At 34.3% G+C, this 21,297-nt stretch overlaps 1 pseudogene; it reads left to right on the top strand.

Annotated features, from left to right (window-relative positions):
- The first annotated feature begins 516 nt into the window (after window positions 1-516).
- LOC131650385 (protein FAR1-RELATED SEQUENCE 5-like) lies at window positions 517-14,237 on the top strand (annotated as a pseudogene).
- The last annotated feature ends 7,060 nt before the right edge of the window (window positions 14,238-21,297 follow it).

Raw genomic sequence — 21,297 nt, forward strand, 5'->3', positions numbered from 1 at the left:
CCATTACCGTATCACGACATATATCATAGTTTCATCGTCGCCGCCAGATATCGCCATTTCACCTCCCTTATCGTTGTTATTGTTCTGTTGAAGGTATTATTGTTTTTTATAATTGCAATTTTTTATAGCAATTTTGAGTTTTTTCAACTTCAGTTTTGAAATTTGCTTATTGTTCAGTTTTATGTTGTTATTAGTCTACATTATGCAAAAAAAAATTACTTCATTCAGTTTTATGTTGCTATTAGCTAATCTACTTTGTTATTCCATGAATTTTTTTTTGTAATATGATTTTTTTCAACTAAGATTTTGCAATTCTTTTTAGTTTTATGTTGTTATTATTTTAGACAACTTTTTTTAGCAATTTTGATTTATTTTTCAACCATGATTGCAATTTTCTAATTTATATTGTTATTAGTTTAGTTATGTTGTTATTACTTCATAAAATTTTCTTACTGTATTATGTTTATTCTAATTTTATTGTTTTAAAAACATCATGACTATACTTTTTCAAAAAATATGAATATGTCATCAATCCCAAATTTTGATGATAAATGGGTGAACAATATTCATGAAAAAAGTTTGAAACAAAATCAAAAAGTGTTGGAAACTCTGAACCTCACTTGGGAGTAAAGTTTCTATCTGAAGAAGCGGAGGCTTATGAATTTTGTAATAAGTATAGCAAAAGAGTTGGATTTAGTATTCGTCGGGAATATTCAAATAAAAGAAAAATAGATGGAGTTTTTACTTCAAGAAGATTCACATGCTTCAAGGAGGGTGCACGAGTTATTGATAAAAGACACAACCCAACGGGAGAACCTAGAGCGTAAACCAGAACGAGATGTCTAGCGCCAATGATTATTTCACTAGATCGGAAGATTGAGAAATATAAATAAAGTTGTTGACTTTGAAGCTCAACATAACCACCCTTTTTTTCCGCCAGAGTATCTTCATATGGTTCTCTCTCATCGACACATATCTAAGGAATAAGCATCACAAATTGTCTTGGGAGAAAAATATAGATTAAGACCAAAAGATTTGCATGAATATATATCCAAGCAACCCGGTGGGATAGAGACGGTTGGTTTTACTAGACAAGACCTGAAGAACTTGCTTAAGACCAAAATGAAGCAATCACTAAAACACGGTTAAGTGGGTGCATTAATGACATATTTCAAACAAGAAAGTGAAAATCCCTCATTCTTTAATGATTTTCATATGGATGTTGAAGAACAAATAACTAATATATTTTGGGCGGATGCATAATTGATAAATGATTATAGGTACTTTGGTGATATTGTCACTTTTGATACCACAAACAAGACAAATAAGGATTGTCGACCATACTTAATAATCACAGGAAAACAATCATTTTTTAGGAAGAGTTGTTATATGTTAAAACAATGCCTTTTTTTCCAGTGATTATTTGAAACATTTCTCAAAGCAATAGCTCGAGAAAAGCCTAAAACCATTATAACCGATCAAGATGCTGCAATGGCTAAGGCTATTTCCCTGGTTATTCCATAAAATTTTCATGGATTGTACATTAAGCATATTGTTTACCCTGAAATTTGGTAAATAAGTGCTAGTCTTTTAACAAAAACAGTGTTTTGGTTACTTATAGGATCGACTAGATTGATCTTAGGATATACGTTTAGCTTTGGTGTTTTGATGTCTTTCTGATATGCATTCTTACGATTGTTATGACTAATTTGTAATTAAGGGAAATGTCTTAAAAAGAAATAAAGGCATGAATGTAAAAAACTTTGTTTCGAAGATAAAAGAAATCTAAAAGACTTTTATAAAGATAAAAACTGGTAATTGAAGTAAAATGTGGTGAATCATACGTACATTCTCAGAAAACTCATTTCTCGATATATGTTGGTACTTTGAGTATTATTGAGTGTTTGTACAGAATTGAACACACTAAAATCTAATGCTAAGATTCTAATTTATACTAATTTGACCATAAAGATCTTTTCCTAACGGAATGCTACATTTGCTGCTTGCATGCTTCTCGAATTCTAAGGCTTCCACGCGTCCTTTATAGATAAGATCGATCATTTAAATTTGAATCTTCTTCCTTTCAAGGTGTAAAATCAACCGACGTGACCGTCGAGGCAATCTCTTTCGAAACTTACAAAATAAATTCTAAGTTTCATCTGCTCTTCGAGAATAACTCCTTTTGTCAATGCTTAGCAAGATAAAACCAATCATGAGCTTGGTATTCGAACAACCTTCATAAGTTAAGCTTTAACTTCTCTTCTAAATAGCTTTATTTCAACACTTTTATTTCAACTTATCACTTCTCAATCATCGAAATTTCCAGCCGACACATATAATACACAATGCTTTAAGGCGCGTGAATAATTTATATCAAAAGAGCTCACAATTCGATTTGGGTTTTGAAGCATGCATATATCTACGCGAAGAGGAAGGTGGATTTTTGAATGCATGGAATTCTTTACTTATTGAGCATAATGTTTTGGAAGGTTCGTGGTTGCATACGATTTTCAGTTGAAGGAAAAATGTGCATGGACTTATGTTCGAAAAACAATCACTCTGTTACCCTAGGATTTCGACTTACCAATAAATGGGCAACTGGGACTCAAAATTGGTAATTGGGCTTCAATTTGGTAGAAAGGCCCTAAATTGGTAATTGGGCCTCAATTAAATAACTACATTGCCATTTGGGTCAAAGCGGTTCGACTAAGTAATGCTTAGTAGTCGAAGCCGTTCGACTAGAAAGATTATCAGAGGCTTCAGCGTTCGACCAAAAGTATGCGAAGACTTAAGAATTTTGCTGCAGAAACTGAAGTGGAAGTCGAGAGGTATTAGAAGTTAAAAGGAGACGGTTTTCAGCAGTTACAAGAGACGCGTGGAGGCCTTATACATCGAAGATGCTGCATGTCGAAGACACGTGTCGGCTGATGACAGTCAACCGTTAGTAGTAGTTATCTTATTTTTACTATTTAAGCAAGTTCAATAGGAATAGTTAAGGGGTCCACATTTTCTACATAAACACAAGTAAACTCAAATCTCTGTGCAATAATGAGTAAAGAGTGCAACCTTGTAATGTACGTATGCGTACCAGTTTAATTAATGCAATCATTTTACGTTATATTTCATCTTTCAGTGCACATTTACTGCTTTTTTATTGTTTTGATTTACTTTAAAACCTTTAATTTCAGTGTTTACTTATACTTTAAAGCCACTGTTGCATTTAATACAAACCAGATACACATAAAATAACAAAATAAAGCAATTAGTCCTGGAGTATTCTAGTTGACTCCGCAAAAGTAACCTTTAAAAAGGAAACTAGCGCTTGTTTACCATTTTTCTGGGTAAACAAATTGGCACGCCCAGTGGGACACGTCAATTGCTGTTTGTTTTATATTTGTTAGTATAATAGTTATGTATGATATTAAGAAGTGGTCGGAAATTAACTAACATGGCTGAAGTTAATACAAATAATTCTGATCTTTCAGGAAATCAAGGGGTTGTTCTGACGGGAACAACACCACAAAGTGCCGCAGATTCATCCCCAGTTAGAACAACAAATACTGGTGGATCGACGGCAGCAATATTGGTATCATCACCAACGAATGTACGGTCACCGTTTAATCCGTTACGACCGCCATTTCATGGAATGATGCCTCCACCAGGTTTTAACCCTCAATTTGGAATGCCCACGTCTATGATGCAAGGTTTGCACACAAATCCTTCACTATATTCTGACAGCATGATGGCTACAAGCACATAAAATCCAGGGGGTCGACTATAGGCATAGGATATAATCACCAGGCTTTGTCATCTTTAAGTACTACGTCAATGTTGTCAATTCGACAACAAATAGACGAAAGTAATCATGAAATGGTGAATGCCCTTACTCAACAAATGGGAACTGTTTTTACTCCCATGATAAATAACACGAACCAAAGTTATGAAATATTGGCCGGACAAATGGCCAGAATTGCAGATTTCTTTGGAGCGCCCCCACAACCAAACCTTTCGACTACTCAAGGGTCGAATGTGAGAGGGGTCGAACCTATAGGACAAGGAGATCAAATTGAGCAAGAGATCCCTAGAATAGTACAAAGGCATCAAGATGCTGACCAGGTTCTTAGGAACATCCAGCAAGATGTCAATGTTGGACACAATAATATCTCTAATGTAGCCGAACAAATTTTAGTTAAGAATGGAATAAATGTAGGTTTGCATAGACCAAATTTCGTTTCCTCGTTGTCAGAATATGTAAGGCAAACAGAATTGCCTAGGGGGTGGAAAGTCCCAAAATTCACCAAATTTGCTGGTGAGACTGGCGAGTCGACAATCGAACATATTGCTAGGTTCCAGACAGAGGCTGGAGAAATAGCAAACAATGAAAATCTAAAGATGAAGTATTTTCCAAGTTCTTTAACAAAAAATGCATTTACTTGGTTCACAACCTTATCTCCACAATCTTTGTTCTCATGGAACCAATTAGAACGATTATTCCATGAACAATTTTATATGGGACAGTCGAAAATTAGTTTGAAAGAATTAGCTGGAGTTAGGCGAAAGGGTACAGAACCAGTCGATGATTATCTAAACCGTTTTAGGCTACTGAAAGCTAGATGTTTCACACAAATTCCTGAACATGAGTTAGTCGAAATGGCTGCAGGTGGGTTAGATTATTCCATAAGGAAGAAATTAGACACCCAACATTTGAGAGATATGGCACAACTGGCAGATAGAGTACGCCAGGTCGAAAGGCTAAAAGCTGAAAAAGCCAGAGCTAGTAAATATCATAAGAAAGAAAAGATAGCTTATGTTACTACAAGTGAGTTCGACTCTAATAGCGATAGTGAATACGAAGAGGGAGAGGTCAACGTGGCTGAATTAAAGCCAGGGCCACCATATATCTGTAAATTGCTCAAGCCCTCAAAAGATAAAAATCTGATTGAAAGTAAAAATGAAAAATTTTCTAGTAAAACGTATTCATTTAATATAACAAAATGTGATGAAATATTTGATTTGTTGGTTTCTGATGGGCAAATCATAATACCCCCAGGACTTAAAAATCCTCCTCTTGAACAAAAGAAAAAAAGAGGATTTTGTAAATTTCATAATTTCTTGGGTCATAAAACTTCTCAATGTGTCCTTTTCAGGGATTTGGTGCAAAAAGCTTTGAAAGAAGGAAGGTTAGAGTTTGGAGAAAAGCCAAAGTCATCAATGCAAGTTGATATTGATCCTTTGCAAGTCGAAGAGGCTCACTATATTGAGCTTGCTGATGTGATGATGGTCGAGACTACTGATGGTTTCGTTAGAAAGCAAAACGGCGCTACTGATGGCAAAGTTTTGAACATGGTTTATCCTGAACCAAAAGAAAGTCTTTTGAAATTCCTTGAGAGATGCCACAATAACAACTCTCAAGTTGGATTATGCCCAAGGTGTGATGCTGTTTTCAATGTTGATGCTGCAAACAAAGTGAGGTTCGATCCTCGTCGAGGCAAGAATCGTCAATTCATGTACACAGGAGAAAACAGTGGTCGAAGGGCTGGAGAATACATGAAGATGTTTGAAAAACCAAGGACTTTCCGTCCCAAGACGGATGTCCCTGAAGACAAATGGGTGAAACCCATTAACTTCAGAGGTAAACGCCCAGAATGGCAGATTCAAGGCGATGGAACCAATGCTGAAGGCTCTTGGACGGATAGTGGATCTAAAAGAAAAGATTACATATCGCCAAACTACAAAGGAAAGAACCCCATGACTCGAACGCAGTGGAGGCGTTACCAAAGAAGCTATAAGAATGGACAGGAAAATTCGAAAATGGTGCAGGCAGGATTTTCTCACTATCAGCCAAAGCCTTTTCACAGGAAGTTGACTGAAGAGCAGGCTAAAATAGCAAATGAAAGACTGGCTGCAGGAATGATCCTAGGAAAGAAACTGATTAAAGAATTGGTTGACGATGATGCTCCGATCCTCAATACAGAAAAAGAGCCTGAGTATTCTCCACTGTCGGACGAAGAGGTCGACGACAACTTTGACATAGAGTCAGATGAGTTGCTAATCGACTGTGGAATTGTCTCTGTACTTCCAGCAGAGTTCGACAGAGTATCTGAGGTATCTAAGAACGAAGATGATTTTCTTCCTGACGAGAACGTGGAAGAAACTCCTGTCTGTTACTATGTAATGGGAAAAGGAGTGGTAGAAGAGCAAAAGGCTGTGTTTGAGAGGCCAGGTCGAGGAATGATGTATCATTTGAAGCCTTTATTCATAAGGGCGAAAGTGGATGATGTTCCAATAAACAAAGTGTTTGTCGATGGTAGGGCTGCTGTAAACTTAATGCCTTATTCCTCACTTCAGAAAGTGGGTAAATCTGACAAAGATTTAAGGCCCCATAATATGGTGTTGTCTAATTATGAGGGCAAGACAAGTGGAATACTTGGAGTAATTCAAGTAAAACTAGTTGTTGGTTCAACTGTCAGGTCAACCATCTTTATGGTGATTGCATCGCAAGCAAATTTTAAACTGCTGTTGGGTCGAGAATGGATCCATGGAATAGGGGCAGTTCCTTCGACCTTACATCAACGTGTGGCTATTTGGAGGCCAGATGGTATAGTGGAGAATATTGAAGCTGACCAAAGTTATTACAAAACTGAAAGTGGTCGTAGACACTTCGACCAACATCTGGCAAATGTAGCTCCTTGCAACAAAGCAGAAGAGGTGTATTCTTCTGATGAAAGTGTGTCTAAGTATTTGAACTTAGACCCAAATTATGGTTTCATTTGGAATAAAGAAGACCCTAATGAACCATTGAACCATGAAAGTCCTCCAGAGCAGAGGACATTAGTCAAAGATGATGACCACTGAGTCAGAATACCTGGCTCGAATAACGGCTTATTTGGCCGAAAACAAAGAAACAACGGCTTTAGAAGCCGAATTAGAGAAAAATATGGCTCTTGAGGCCATGTTGGTAAAAAATGAGGACAGTCCTGAAGTCGATCACCAAGTTGAACGACTTGATGGGATATACGATGATGAACCTTTAGGTTTCGAAATGGATCCATTAGGATCAGTCAAAAGAATGCAAGCTCAAGATCCCCTGGAAGAAGTCGATTTGGGTGATGGGATCATTAAAAGGCCTACATATGTGAGCACGAAGCTTGCAAGTTGTTTAAAAAACAAGTTGATTCGACTCCTAAGAGAATACAAAGATTGTTTTGCTTGGGATTATCACGAAATGCCTGGTTTGGGTCGACAGATGGTGGAACATCGACTACCTTTAAACCCAGGTAAAAAACCTATCAAGCAGCTTCCTAGAAGGTTTGCGCCAGAGGTTATGGAAAAAATCAAAGTAGAAATTGAAAGATTGCTGAGAAGCAAGTTTATTCGAACTGCGAAGTATGTCGAATGGTTAGCTAATATAGTGCCTGTCATAAAGAAAAATGGTAGCCTTCGTATATGCATAGATTTCAGAGATTTAAATAAGGCTACCCCTAAAGATGAATATCCCATGCCGGTTGCTGAAATGTTAGTCGACTCTGCAGCCGGATTTGAATATCTCAGCTTATTGGATGGATATTCAGGTTATAACCAAATTTTTATAGCTGACGAAGATGTACCTAAGACGGCGTTTCGATGCCCAGGTGCTTTAGGAACTTATGAATGGGTAGTAATGCCCTTTGGTTTAAAAAATGCTGGAGCTACATACCAACGAGCCATGAATTCCATGTTTCATGATTTTATTGACAAGTTTATGCAGGTTTATATTGATGATATTGTAATAAAATCTAACTCTGAAAATGGTCACTTAGACCATCTTCGACAATCTTTTGAACGAATGAGGAAATATGGACTCAAAATGAACCCTTTAAAATGTGCTTTTGGTTTACATGCAGGGGATTTCCTGGGCTTCGTGGTTCACAAGAAAGGCATTGAGATAAACCAAAATAAGACGAAAGCAATCTTGGATCTAAAGGCGCCAGAAACAAAGAAACAACTCCAGTCATTGTTGGGGAAGATTAATTTCTTGAGGAGATTCATCTCAAATCTAAGTGGCAAAACGAAGATATTTTCACCACTTGTGAAGCTCAAGAACCAAGATCAATTCAAATGGGAGCAAGAACAGCAACAGGCATTCGACCAAATAAAAGCTTATTTAACTAAGCCTCCTATTTTGTTACCCCCCAATAGGACAAAAAGTATGAAATTGTACATAGCTGCATCAGGCTCGACAATTGGGAGTATGTTAGCCCAAGAGGATGATAATGGCGTCGAAAGAGCTATATATTATCTAAGTCGAACCCTAGTAGATGCTGAAACTAGGTATAATGATATTGAAAAATTATGCTTATGCTTGTATTTCTCATGTAACAAACTTAAGCAATATATAAAGCCTGTTGATGTGTATGTGTCCTCTCATTTTGATGTTATTAAACATATGTTGTCTAAACCAATTTTGCATAGTCGAATTGGTAAGTGGGCTTTAGCGCTAACTGAATTTTCCTTAACATATGTTCCTTTAAAAGCTATGAAAGGACAAGTTGTGGCTGATTTTATAGTCGACCATGGGTTAGTCGAATTGTCTGTAAATCAAGTCGAACGAACCAACTGGAAATTGTTTTTTGACGGTTCTAGTCACAAAAATGGATCAGGCATTGGAGTCTTGATTATTTCTCCCAAAGGACTTCCAACAAAGTTCCATTATAAAATGAAAGAAATATGCTCTAACAATGAGGTCGAATATGAAGCCTTGATAACTGGTTTGAAGGCCCTAATAGATTTAGGGGCAACACGAGTTGAGATTCGAGGTGATTCTGAGCTAATAATTCGACAAATCAAAAAAGAGTATAAATGCATCAAAGAAAATCTAATAATGTATTATGGAATTGTGATACGCTTATTAGAAAAATTCGAACATGTTGAGATCTTGCATGTACCAAGATCTAACAATAACATTGCCAATGAATTGGCACAAATTGCTTATGAGTATAGAGTTTCTAAAGACAAGTTAGAAGATATGGTCGAGATCAAGAATAAAGAAACCCATGAAGTATTAGACAAGTTAGGTCAATTGTCGACGTCAAAATTCGAGGGGGTAGGTGATAATGTTGAAAGTAAAGTTGAAAGTAAAGATTTGTACGCCTTGGAAATTTTTGCCATTGACAATATGACTGATGCTGATTGGAGAAACCCATTGGTCCAATACCTAAATAATCCAGTCGGAGGAACTGATTGAAAGATTAAATACAGAACTCTAAACTATGTGATATTAGGAAATGATTTATACGAGAAAACAGCCGAAGGTGTATTGTTGAAATGCTTAAGTGAGGCTGAAGCATATTTGGCTGTGTCAGAGGTTCATAGTGGTGTTTGTGGAGCTCATCAGTCAGGCCATAAGATGAAATGGCTGTTGTTTAGACAAGGTTTATATTGGCCGACAATGCTAAAAGACTGTATTGAATATGCAAGAGGATGCCAAGAGTGCCAGAAATTTTCAGGCATTCAACATGTTCCAGCCAGTGAATTGCATGCCATTGTCAAACCTTGGCCTTTTAGAGGATGGGCTTTGGATTTAATAGGAGAAATCAAACCTGCATCTTCTTGTTTACGGTGATTTCCGGTAAACAACCGCTAGTCTTCCAAACTATAATAAATATGATTTGGTTACTCGCAGGATCGACTAGATTGATCCTAGGACACATAGTCAAAAAGATTGTTATCAATGGTCATTCGAACCATAGTCATGATTCGTCTTCGTTAATAAGAATTGTTTCGAATAAAACGAGTAGTCTTGACAATCACTTGGTTATACGTAAGTATAATTTCAGTGAAAAGATAAGTAAAATAACATATGAAACAAAAGTATTGTTAAAGCATAAAGAATCTTAAAATGCAGGAATGTTAAATACTTCAAAAGTAAATGACATGAAAGTAAAAATACAGGAATGTAAATGGCAAGAAGTAAATGAAATGCAATAATACTGAAAGATATTTGAAAACGAAAGAGAATACACATGTATTAAAATGGTGGTGTCATACGTACATTTTCTCAGCGAACTCTTTCTCTTAACACTTGATACTTGAGTAATATGTGAGTGATTTGTACAAAATGAACACACAGAATCCTAACATTAAGACTCCTATTTATACTAATTTCGACCTTAACGGCCCTACGCTAATCTAATGCCACGTTTCTCATAAGAACTCCAAGGACGCCATCTGTTATTTAGACAGTTACGAAACCGTCTTCGAATTTCAAATCTTCCCGCCTGAGTCCTTCTTCGACGCGTGGCAGTGTATTTAAAAACACTACGAAAACACGCTAAGTAGTAATACTTGAACATATTTCATAAATTTTGTCTAAGTCCTCGAAGACATACACTTCTACTAGCTTCAGTATTCATTATCTTCATAACGAACTTAGAAGTCTTCATTCTCGAAGCATGGCCATCAGGAGCCATTCTTTTATTTTTAAGGGATGGTCATCAGTAACCATCTTTCCTTCGAATTTTTACTTCTTCGAAGAACCAATTTATAAAACGAAATCTTCAGCTAACACTTCTAAGCAACAAAGATTCATTTTAGTAGGAATAGATTATTTTACTAAATGGATAGAGGCAATCCCACTAGTTAATGCTGATCAAGAAGCAGTGATTAGTTTCATACAAAAACACATTATCTAAAGATATGGAATTCCAAAAACTATTACTATTGATCAAGGATCAGTTTTTGTTGGTCGAAAGATGCAAGCTTTTGCAGCAGAGTCAGGATTTAAATTGCTAACAACCACTCCATATTACGCTCAGGCCAATGGTCAGGTCGAAGCTGCTAATAAAGTTATTATAAATTTGATAAAGAAGCATGTGGGGAAAAAGCCAAGAAATTGGCACCAAACGCTCGACCAAATCCTTTGGGCTTGTCGGACGTCACCAAAGGAAGCAATAAAGACTACCCCATTTCGTTTGACATTTGGGCATGATGTTGTATTGCCTGCAGAAATTCACCTACAGTCGACAAGAATTCAACGACAAAACAGTCTCTCGTCTGACGAATACTGGAATATGATGTTAGATGAATTAGTAGAATTAGACGAAGAAAGGCTAATAGCGTTGGATAGGTTAATAAGACAAAAGGAAAAAGTAGCGAAGGCTTACAACAAGAAAGTCAAAGAGAAGACATTCATGGTAGGTAATTATGTATGGAAAGTTATCCTGCCCATGGATCAAAGGAATAAGTTATTAGGTAAATGGTCCCCAAGTTGGGAAGGACCGTTTAAAATTTTGCAAGTGTTTTCAAACAATGCATGTGAAATTGAAGAATTAAATTCAGATGGTCGAATTTTGAGGGTGAATGGTAAATATTTGAAAAAATATAAACCTACACTTCAAGAAATACGCATAATAGACCGAAGCTGAAATATTAGATTAAAGATGGCTATAAAAGTAGCCAACTATTACAAAAATAGTCATAAAGAAGTGGAGCGATCGAAGAGTACAATAAAAAAAAACCAAAGTCACTAAAATATCTAATATTAGTTAACCCTTCGGTCGATGTCTTTCAAGGATAGTAGAGGCAGACTTTCGGCTTCGAAACATATCCATACGTCCAGTCTTGCGCATTTTCCTCACCACACCTTGCTTGAGGAATAGGTAGGATAAGAATCTTCCATAAGGAAGACAAGTCACCATTCCTTGACGAGAGGCAGTCAAAGAGACAGCTTCCACAAGTTGCTTAAAAATCAATAGAGGAAAGTTGATTTTCTTCCCCTGAAGGGCACAGGAAATGAATTCCAAGTCTTCCACCATGATGCTATTTTCATCATGGTTGCGTGGACGAAAGTTGCCCACCAAAAGTTGGTGCCAAATTCTGATTACTTTGGCACAAAAGGGGTCATTGTCCATGAGATCCCTTAACATATTAGAAGTGTTCATGTTGAAAATATTGTCACCAAAAGTTTCACCGGTATTACTGCATTTCAACGAATCAGAGATTGTTGAAGGAGTGATGATGACATGAGCCCCTCGAATGTTGGAGGTTATAGTAGTCCTCCCTTCTGGATCTATGCGCAAAGATGCAAACCTCCAAAATTCAGTCAGCATGCAGGGATAGATGTTACCATCTAAAATTTCAGGATAAAACTCAAGTCCCTGACCAGCATAGAGAGCACGAACATTGATGTGGTTCGCATCAAACTCTTCTTCAGAAAGTTTAAATTCTTTCTTGATGCAGGATCTTATGTGGGCGTTTGTTAAAGGTTGTGCCATGGTTTGAAGACGAAGATTGAAGTATGAAAATATTTAAGATGTTATGCGTAGGGAAATGCAAAAGGAAATGGAAGAAATAAGGCTATATATATAGAGAATATGTAGTTACTTCAGCAAGACAAACGTGGGAAAGGAAGTTAGAAAATCAAAGATCGTATTAAATATCTTGGAAACTGACACAAGCAAGTTGGGAACAGGTAAAAAGCCCACTACCTAGTGTTTAGGTAATAATTAGTGCCTGGGAAAATGAAATGTAATCATGGCGTAATGGGAATTAACAAAAGTCGAAACCCAAGAAAGAACTGAAACGCCATCTTTTCTTTTTCCTAAAGTCAGTCGAAAGAAGTCGCTTGGGGGGCAATTTGTTACCCTAGGATTTCGACTTACCAATAAATGGGCAACTGGGACTCAAAATTGGTAATTGGGCTTCAATTTGGTAGAAAGGCCCTAAATTGGTAATTAGGCCTCAATTAAATAACTACATTGCCATTTGGGTCAAAGCGGTTCGACTAAGTAATGCTTAGTAGTCGAAGCCGTTCGACTAGAAAGATTATCAGAGGCTTCAGTGTTCGACCAAAAGTATGCGAAGACTTAAGAATTTTGCTGCAGAAACTGAAGTGGAAGTCGAGAGGTATTAGAAGTTAAAAGGAGACGGTTTTCAGCAGTTACAAGAGACACGTGGAGGCCTTATACATCGAAGATGCTGCATGTCGAAGACACGTGTCGGCGGATGACAGTCAACCGTTAGTAGTAGTTATCTTATTTTTACTATTTAAGCAAGTTCAATAGGAATAGTTAAGGGGTCCGCATTTTCTACATAAACACAAGTAAACTCAAATCTCTGTGCAATAATGAGTAAAGAGTGCAACCTTGTAATGTACGTATGCGTACCAGTTTAATTAATGCAATCATTTTACGTTATATTTCATCTTTCAGTGCACATTTACTGCTTTTTTATTGTTTTGATTTACTTTAAAACCTTTAATTTCAGTGTTTACTTTTACTTTAAAGCCACTGTTGCATTTAATACAAACCAGATACACATAAAATAACAAAATAAAGCAATTAGTCCTGGAGTATTCTAGTTGACTCTGCAAAAGTAACCTTTAAAAAGGAAACTAGCGCTTGTTTACCATTTTTCTGGGTAAACACACTCCAAGAATGAGATCTACTCAATTAAGTTAAAACTTTAATGATGATTTCAAAAATCATTTGAAGTCAAATTTAAATTTGGTACAAACTTTTTACTCACTTGAAAAGGGTTTTTAATGGTAAACTGAACAATGAGTTAGACGCTGAATATGAGTTAATACATAAGTTTCCTAAATTGAAAATGAAGAAGGCTCGTATGGTCGTACAAGCCGGAAGTGTTTACACTCCAAGAAATTTTAAGGAATTCCAAGAGGAGTATGAAGAATATCAACACACTTTCATAAAATATTTAAAAGGAGGTGTGTATGTTGTCATATATTATGACAATACAAAAGAGAGGATATTAATGAGAGATTCTATGAACAAAAAGTTTCTTGTGCTAGTCGTAAATATGAGACACGTGGCATCTTATGTAGTCACACTTTTGAAAGTTTTTGATGTCATGAACATAAAGTCAATTCCAGAACACTATATACTTAAGAGATGGACAAGAGGTGCAAGGCGTGGAAGTAATCAAGATTGGAATGGAAGGCATGTTGAATTAGACATAAAAGCACACTTCATGAAGCGATGTAATAAGTTATGTCCTGGAATGATCAAATTGACCAATAGAGCTTCAAAGTCTTATGAAACTTACACATTTTTGTCCAAAGTGTATGAAGAGTCGAGAAAAATACTTGATGATATGTTAGAAAAAATTACGTGGATGATGAATAAAGTGGAATGGTTCATGTATCCATATCAATTGTAAATGATGAGATTGACAACATGTACACCGTTGGTATGGAAAAATTCATAAAGAAGCGAGATTGTTTGCATAATAACAAAAAATAAGATAAGTCTTGGGTTGAAAAATTAGCAAGAAAGTCAAATATATACTCAAAAATAAAAAGAAGAAGAGAATGAGCTCTCAAGAAAATTTAGTGCAATCGTTACCGGTAAGTATTTGTTATCAATTTATTAAATTTTGTTTAATTTTTTCATTTATTTTTATATTTTATTACTATGCAGCAAAAAACTTCAATCCAATAAATTCAAATTAACAATGGAATTCAACATCAAGCTAACTTTCAAGTGACACAACCCAATCGAATTGAGAATGGAACTCAACATCAAGCTACTACCCAAACGACACAATCAAATAAAATTGACTCATTGGAATTTCATTATTGAGAGTAAAATCCAAGTTAAGTAACTTAAGCCCAAGTTTGTGAGGGTTAGGGTTTTCTATGTTAGTTACTTAGTATATAAGTCACATACTTATATATACGTATACAGGGTCGATTCTGATTTTTTAGAGACCCAAGACAAATAATAAAATGGACCCAACAAAAAAAACTGAGCAATTAATCTAAATTAATATTGTCTTAGACAATTATTTTTCATAATTTTTTCGTGTAAAGTTTGTTTATTTATCAAGTTTTTGTCATATCTGAGAGCTATTGGACCATTCATATGTGTCAGTTCGGACATATAATAACAAAACATATATTAATATATGTTTTTTCTAGTATATATCATTAAAAAAACTACTTAAAATTTTACTATAGTTATATTGTAATATAAATAAAATTGAAACATATATTAATATATGTTTTTTCTAGTATATATCTTTAAAAAAAACTACTTAAAATTTTACTATAGTTATATTGTACTGTAGTATAAATAAAATTAAAATAATAAAAAATATATAAATGCTAAGTTAAGAGGTATAGAATGGCAGGGTTCGAACACACTACCTTTGCATATCTAAGTAAAACTTTTTCTACTCGGCTACATTAAACTATTTATTATTGTTTTAAAATATTATATATAACCATAACATAATTAATTAATTATTTCAATCATATTTGATTAATTAAATTAATTAATCTAACAATATCCCACTTGGATGCAATAATTAATTATTGGATAGGAATGTGGTGACTTGAGTATTTATAAATGGAAGAACCCACTCACCTATCACCTTAAGGTTTTGGGTGAATAAGTGGTGTGTCTCTCACAAAGGTGCCTAGTCCTACACTATGTATCAATGCTCTCTAGTGAAAAAAACTCCCCCAACAAATGGTATCACGAGTCTGGTTTTGAGAAAGGGATTGACATACAAGTGTATGTGGAAGAAAAAGCTTCCAGTTGATGGGGAGTTCATAGATCAATTGATAGAGAAATTTCAGATACTACATCTCCTAATACCTACATGCAAAACGGAATACATATAACTCACCGTATAAATAAGGTTTCCAATCGATCGGCTGCATCCGTCTGTTCATTTATCTCATCTATGATTTTTCGACATCGTCAATATTCCTGAATAAAGAAACTGAAGAAAACTTACTTACTATGGAGCATAACTACGCACCTTCCAACATTTCATCTATAAATCAAATCACCACCATAAGATGCAAGAAAAATTATCCATGGCTTTGTCGACATCGTCAATATTACTGAAAAAAGAAACAGAAGCAAACTTAGTTACTATGGAGCATAACTACGCACCTTCTAACATTATCATCTATAACTCAAATCACCACCATAAGATGCAAGAAAGATTCATAATATAAACCATTGTCTGAACCAATATTAAATATGATTTCATTTTCACCTGGTCATGAATACACATCTGGAAATAGAAGAAAAAGAATCTTGAAATGATTATTTTTCATGGATGAAAAGTATTAATACTCTGCATTATACACAATAAAATTATTGAGAATAAATTCAATCGATCAAGAACAAAAAACAAATATTTTAACAATAAAGAAACACAACATACTGCTTCTTCAGTACAAGTTTGAAATGGCAATGTCCAACTAAATTGGTTATACATTAACATAGTTGAGATGAAACTATAACTTCACAAACACCAAAATATTAAAAGCAAAAACTTTTATTAAACGGAAAGTAAAAAAACATGATAATGTATACAAGATGCAAGAAAGAAAAATCCAACCAATAAACAAATATCCATTATACTGAAATACACAAAATCATGGTCAAGAAAGGAAAATGTAAGCAACAACAATCAACTCATTAAACTGATATTCTCATGAAAATGCAAAGAAGAACAATAAAACCACAACACCGCATACCATTACATTCCAGAAAATACACTCACAACCAACTAAAAATAAATGAAACATGTTGTCTAGAAAATACTGCAAGGCATACAAACTACATCAAGAATTGTCCAGCAGATATAGTAAAGTTAATTTACTTACACATCAGTCTATTGAAACTATTTTATCATTGGAAAATATCAAACTTAAAGCAAGTGCACTTCATTGGTAACTGTAGTATACATAAAAACATACCTATGACATCAAAACAAAATGTACAAATAGTTGAATTTCAAGTTCACCTTGCTTGTACAACTTAAGTGTATCTAGCGTATCTGTACGAGTAAAAACAAAATGTTGGAAACAAAAGGAGAATACAAAGGAAACTTCACACTATTAAGCTTTTTATTGAACTTTGTATCGTTAGTCTTTTGGAAACAAATAGAAATCCAAACAGAAATGACATTTGCTACAGACTCACCAATGGATCCCGAATACGCAAGTGATAATGTGGTACAATATTAATGCAATTCCCCAAGAACAAATATCAAACACAAATCTAACATAATATACAGATAAACAAAACTATTATGGTTTTGTGATGACAAACCCTAAAATTAAAAACCAGAAGAAATCTAAAATCGAAAATCAAAACTCATTATTTTTCAAAAAAACAAAGGCGTTGGAGATGATGGGTTCTCCTTTCTGGAACGGCGTTTTTGAGAAATAGTGAGAGTTACTGATAGATGAAGTGGTGGCTAAAGACATGGTGGAGAAAGGGGCGGTGACGCTAGGGTTTCAAGGAAAAAGAGAAGGACTGTGATGGTTGAAGAGAAAATGAGTTTGGAGATAATATTTCTGATGAGAAGATATACCTTGGATGAATGTCGATTTCGATGAGATTAGGATTTGAGGAAGAGATGAGAGAGAAGGATTGTGAAGGTAGAAACCAAGGTTGGAGAGAGAGAGAGAGAGAGAGAGAGAGAGAGAGAGAGAGAGAGAGAGAGAGAGAGAGAGAGAGAGAATGAATAAGAACCAGGGTCGGCCCTGGGCCAGGGCAAGCAGGCCCACAGCATAGGGCCTCACTTTTTTTATTTTTAGTAGTAGTATAAATCAGTTCAAAGTGTGTAAATAACAACTAACAGGCCCAATCTATTATAAGCCCAACAGAAACAATAGCAATAAAAAAATAGATTTTCTTCCTTCAGTTTTTGTTCTGCTCTACAACTTTTCAGTTTTCACTGATATCGATAGTTTTGTTACTTCACTTCTCCACCTCTAGCCACCACTTCGTCTGCATCGTCGCCCGCCACCACACAAAAACCAGTGAATCCACCACGGCACCACTGTGCCCGTCTCCGAGATAACCTCATATATCTCTCTTTGCGATTTGCTTCGAAAAATTATTTATTGATAACTTTGTTTCATTTTTTTCCTTGATTCTAAAAGTAAAAGTCTTGATTGATTCTTGATGCTTGCTTAATATTGTTGCCGTTAATTTTTTATTCATAAGATTGAGAGGGAAGAAATGAGTTTTTTTGTTTTATTTTTGAGTGGGTGTTGTGTTGTTGTTTGTTTTGAGTGAGAGTGAGAAAAAGTGAAGAATGAAGAGGATTGTTAATGAACTCATGAACATGGTGGTGTACTTGTTTATTGTTAGAGAATGAAAAAGAAGGCGTGATGAAGATATATATGTTATAATGTTTCACTGTAACAGTTTTTTTTTTATAGACAAAGTAGTGAAATGTGATTCATTGTTTTGCTAATTGATTTTTTTTTTAATGTTAAACTTAATCTATGAAATTTCTAAGTTAAACTTTTAAATGTTATTTTTATTTAGTAAAGTGAAAAGGCTAATTTTTTTATTTATCTATTCAATTTCAATGGTATTGAGAATGATTTGTTGGAGAATATACAATATGAAGACTTGATTGAAGAATTTGCTTCAAAAAATGCTAGAAGGGAGACTTTTTTCAAGTAGCTAGAAGTTATTTTGAAAATATTGATTAGAATTTGTTTTTTATGTTAGTTACATGGATTAATGATTACTTTTGATGTTTTGATGCTATTTATAATTTAAATAAATGATGTTAATTTTTTAATTAGGGGCCTATTTTTATTATTTGTCATGGGCCTCTAAAGAGTCGATCGGGACCAGCCCAGATAAGAAACATTAGATTTAAAAAGGAATGGTTGAGATTAAATTATAATCTTCACTAAATCATGTGCAATAAGAGGAAAGAGAAATTATTAATCAAATTTTAAAAATATCTTTTAATCTCAACCATTAAATATAAATTCAATGGTTGTTATTACATACTCACATTCTCATATAACTTACCCGTTCTCATATGATATATATATATATATATATATATATATATATATATATATATATATATATATATATATATATATATATATATATATATATATATATATATATATATATATATATATATATATAAAATTCAGTTTTCTGATAACAATATTTCAATAGAGTAATTTTATTCATACACCCAATTGTTACACCAATACTTATACTCAACAGTATTTTACAGTAGTCATTAAATTTGGTTAATGCAGTCTAAAAACTTGGTTAATGCAGTAAAGAAGTTGGTTAATGCAACATCCAGGTATTAAAAATAATTTTTAGCAGTCATCAAACTTGGTTAATGCAGTGTAAAAACTTGGTTAATGTAGTAATAAAGTTGGTTAATGCAACATCCAGGTATTAAAAATATTTTTTTAGGAGTCATCAAACTTGGTTAATGCAGTGTAAAAACTTGGTTAATACAGTAATGAAGTTGGTTAATGCACGTCCAGGTATTAAAAATAAACGCCCGTACATGAATAGTATTCATCCGTACATGAATAGTATTCGTCCGTACATGAACAGTATCGTCCGTACAAGAATGGTGTCGTACGTACATACGGTGTAGGTGTAAGGTTTGGTGTAAGAATAACATTTCTGATTTCAATAATAACAACTCTCAATTACTTTTCATTCTCTCCCATTCGTTCTATTACTCAAAGTGCATCAAGCACTAACAATCAAAACTTCTTTTAGACATATAATGTCTAAGTATTTTTGATGTATTTATTAGAAACATATTTGTTACAATTTTAGAAATGTTGAAGATCATTTTTAGAGCTTTGATTTATTTACATATGGATTTTATCTTGTTTTTTTGCATATTTGTGTTCATGTTCGCTAAAATATAAGTAATAACTGAAGGATAGAAAAACACTTAGAAAGGGGAGGTTTGAATAAGTGTAAGTTTAAAAACTCTTAAGATAAAAACAATGAACACAATATTTTTATCCTGGTTCGTTGTTAACGAAACTACTCCAGTCCACCCCCTTAGAGTGATTTACCTCAGCTGAGGATTTAATCTACTAATCAATCTTGATTACAATGGTTATCCACTTAGAAACACTCTAAGTCTTCTAGAGTATACTGATCACACCTTAATCACTCTAGGAAATCAACACTTAGAAACTTCTAAGTCTTCTAGAGTCTACTGATCTCACTGATCACTCTAGGAAGCTTTTACAAATCAATGTAAAGTAAATGTTTACAAGAGTATTGAAATGCTTCTTAGAAAGCTATAATCATAACTGTGATATTTCTCTTAAGTTCTAAGCTTAACACTCACTAAATATTACAAAGAATGTGTGGTTGAAGATGAAGTTCGTGAGTAATGAATTCAACAGCGTTTCAGTATAATTGCAAGAGTTGGTTGCTGCTTCTGATCAGAACTTCACTATATATAGGCGTTTGAGAAGATGACCGTTGAACTGCATTTAATGCGTTGCGTGACTGGACAACTTTGCATTTAATGTTTTCACTGTTTTGTCAACTACCTCGAGCCATGCTTTTCTCTGTTTTTACTGATTTTGCCTTTTGTAGCTTCTAACGTTCCTTTTGTCAGTCAGAGATTAGACTTCGTAGCCTGTCATCTAGTAATAACTTCTGATCTCAGATTTTGTGAATACAATGTTTGAATAATCAGAATCAGAGTTACAGCTTGGTGCAGAGCATCTTCTTGTCTTCTGGCTTTGAAGTGCTTTAGCGTGATACCATAAGAACTTCAGTGCTTCTGCTTCTGATCTCAAGTTCTTCTGATGCTTCATAGACCATGTTCTGATTCTGCTTGACCATCTTCTGATGTCTTGCGAGAGCATGTTCTGATTTCGCAATCCAGAATCTTCTGAGTCAGTGCTTCTTAGCGCGAATTGTGCATACTCCTTATATATTTCATGAAATGGAAAATGCATAGGATTAGAGTACCACATTGTCTTATACAAAATTCATATACATTGTTATCATCAAAACAAGAATATTGATCAGAACAAATCTTGTTCAAACAATATCTTCCTTTCCTTTGTTAAAATTCAACTCTATTATTTAAAAATAATCTTTAATCCAAATGAAATATACTCCCTCCGTTTTTTATTATAAGTCGTTTTAGACTTTTCACACAGTTTAAGAAAAATAATAATTGTTGTATGAAAATAAGAAATTATGAAGGTTTTTACAAAATTATCCTTCATTAATGACATATGGAAGATAAATTTATATAATTGAAAGGAGAGAGAATAATAAATATTTAAGGATATAATAGGAAAAATAGCATTAATTATTCATTGGAATTATAAAGCGACTTATATTTAAATACAGTTTTTTTTTCCAAAACGACTTATAATAAAAAGCGGAGGGAGTATAATTAAGAAGAAAAGAAAAATCTTCATGTGTTGTTATTGTAATGTTGTGATTTCAGTCGAATTACAGTAATGACAATGATATGATTTTTGTTAAATTTCGACAGCGATAC

The sequence above is a fragment of the Vicia villosa genome, linkage group LG1 (assembly GCF_029867415.1).
Source record: "Vicia villosa cultivar HV-30 ecotype Madison, WI linkage group LG1, Vvil1.0, whole genome shotgun sequence".
NCBI classification, from domain to species: domain Eukaryota; kingdom Viridiplantae; phylum Streptophyta; class Magnoliopsida; order Fabales; family Fabaceae; genus Vicia; species Vicia villosa.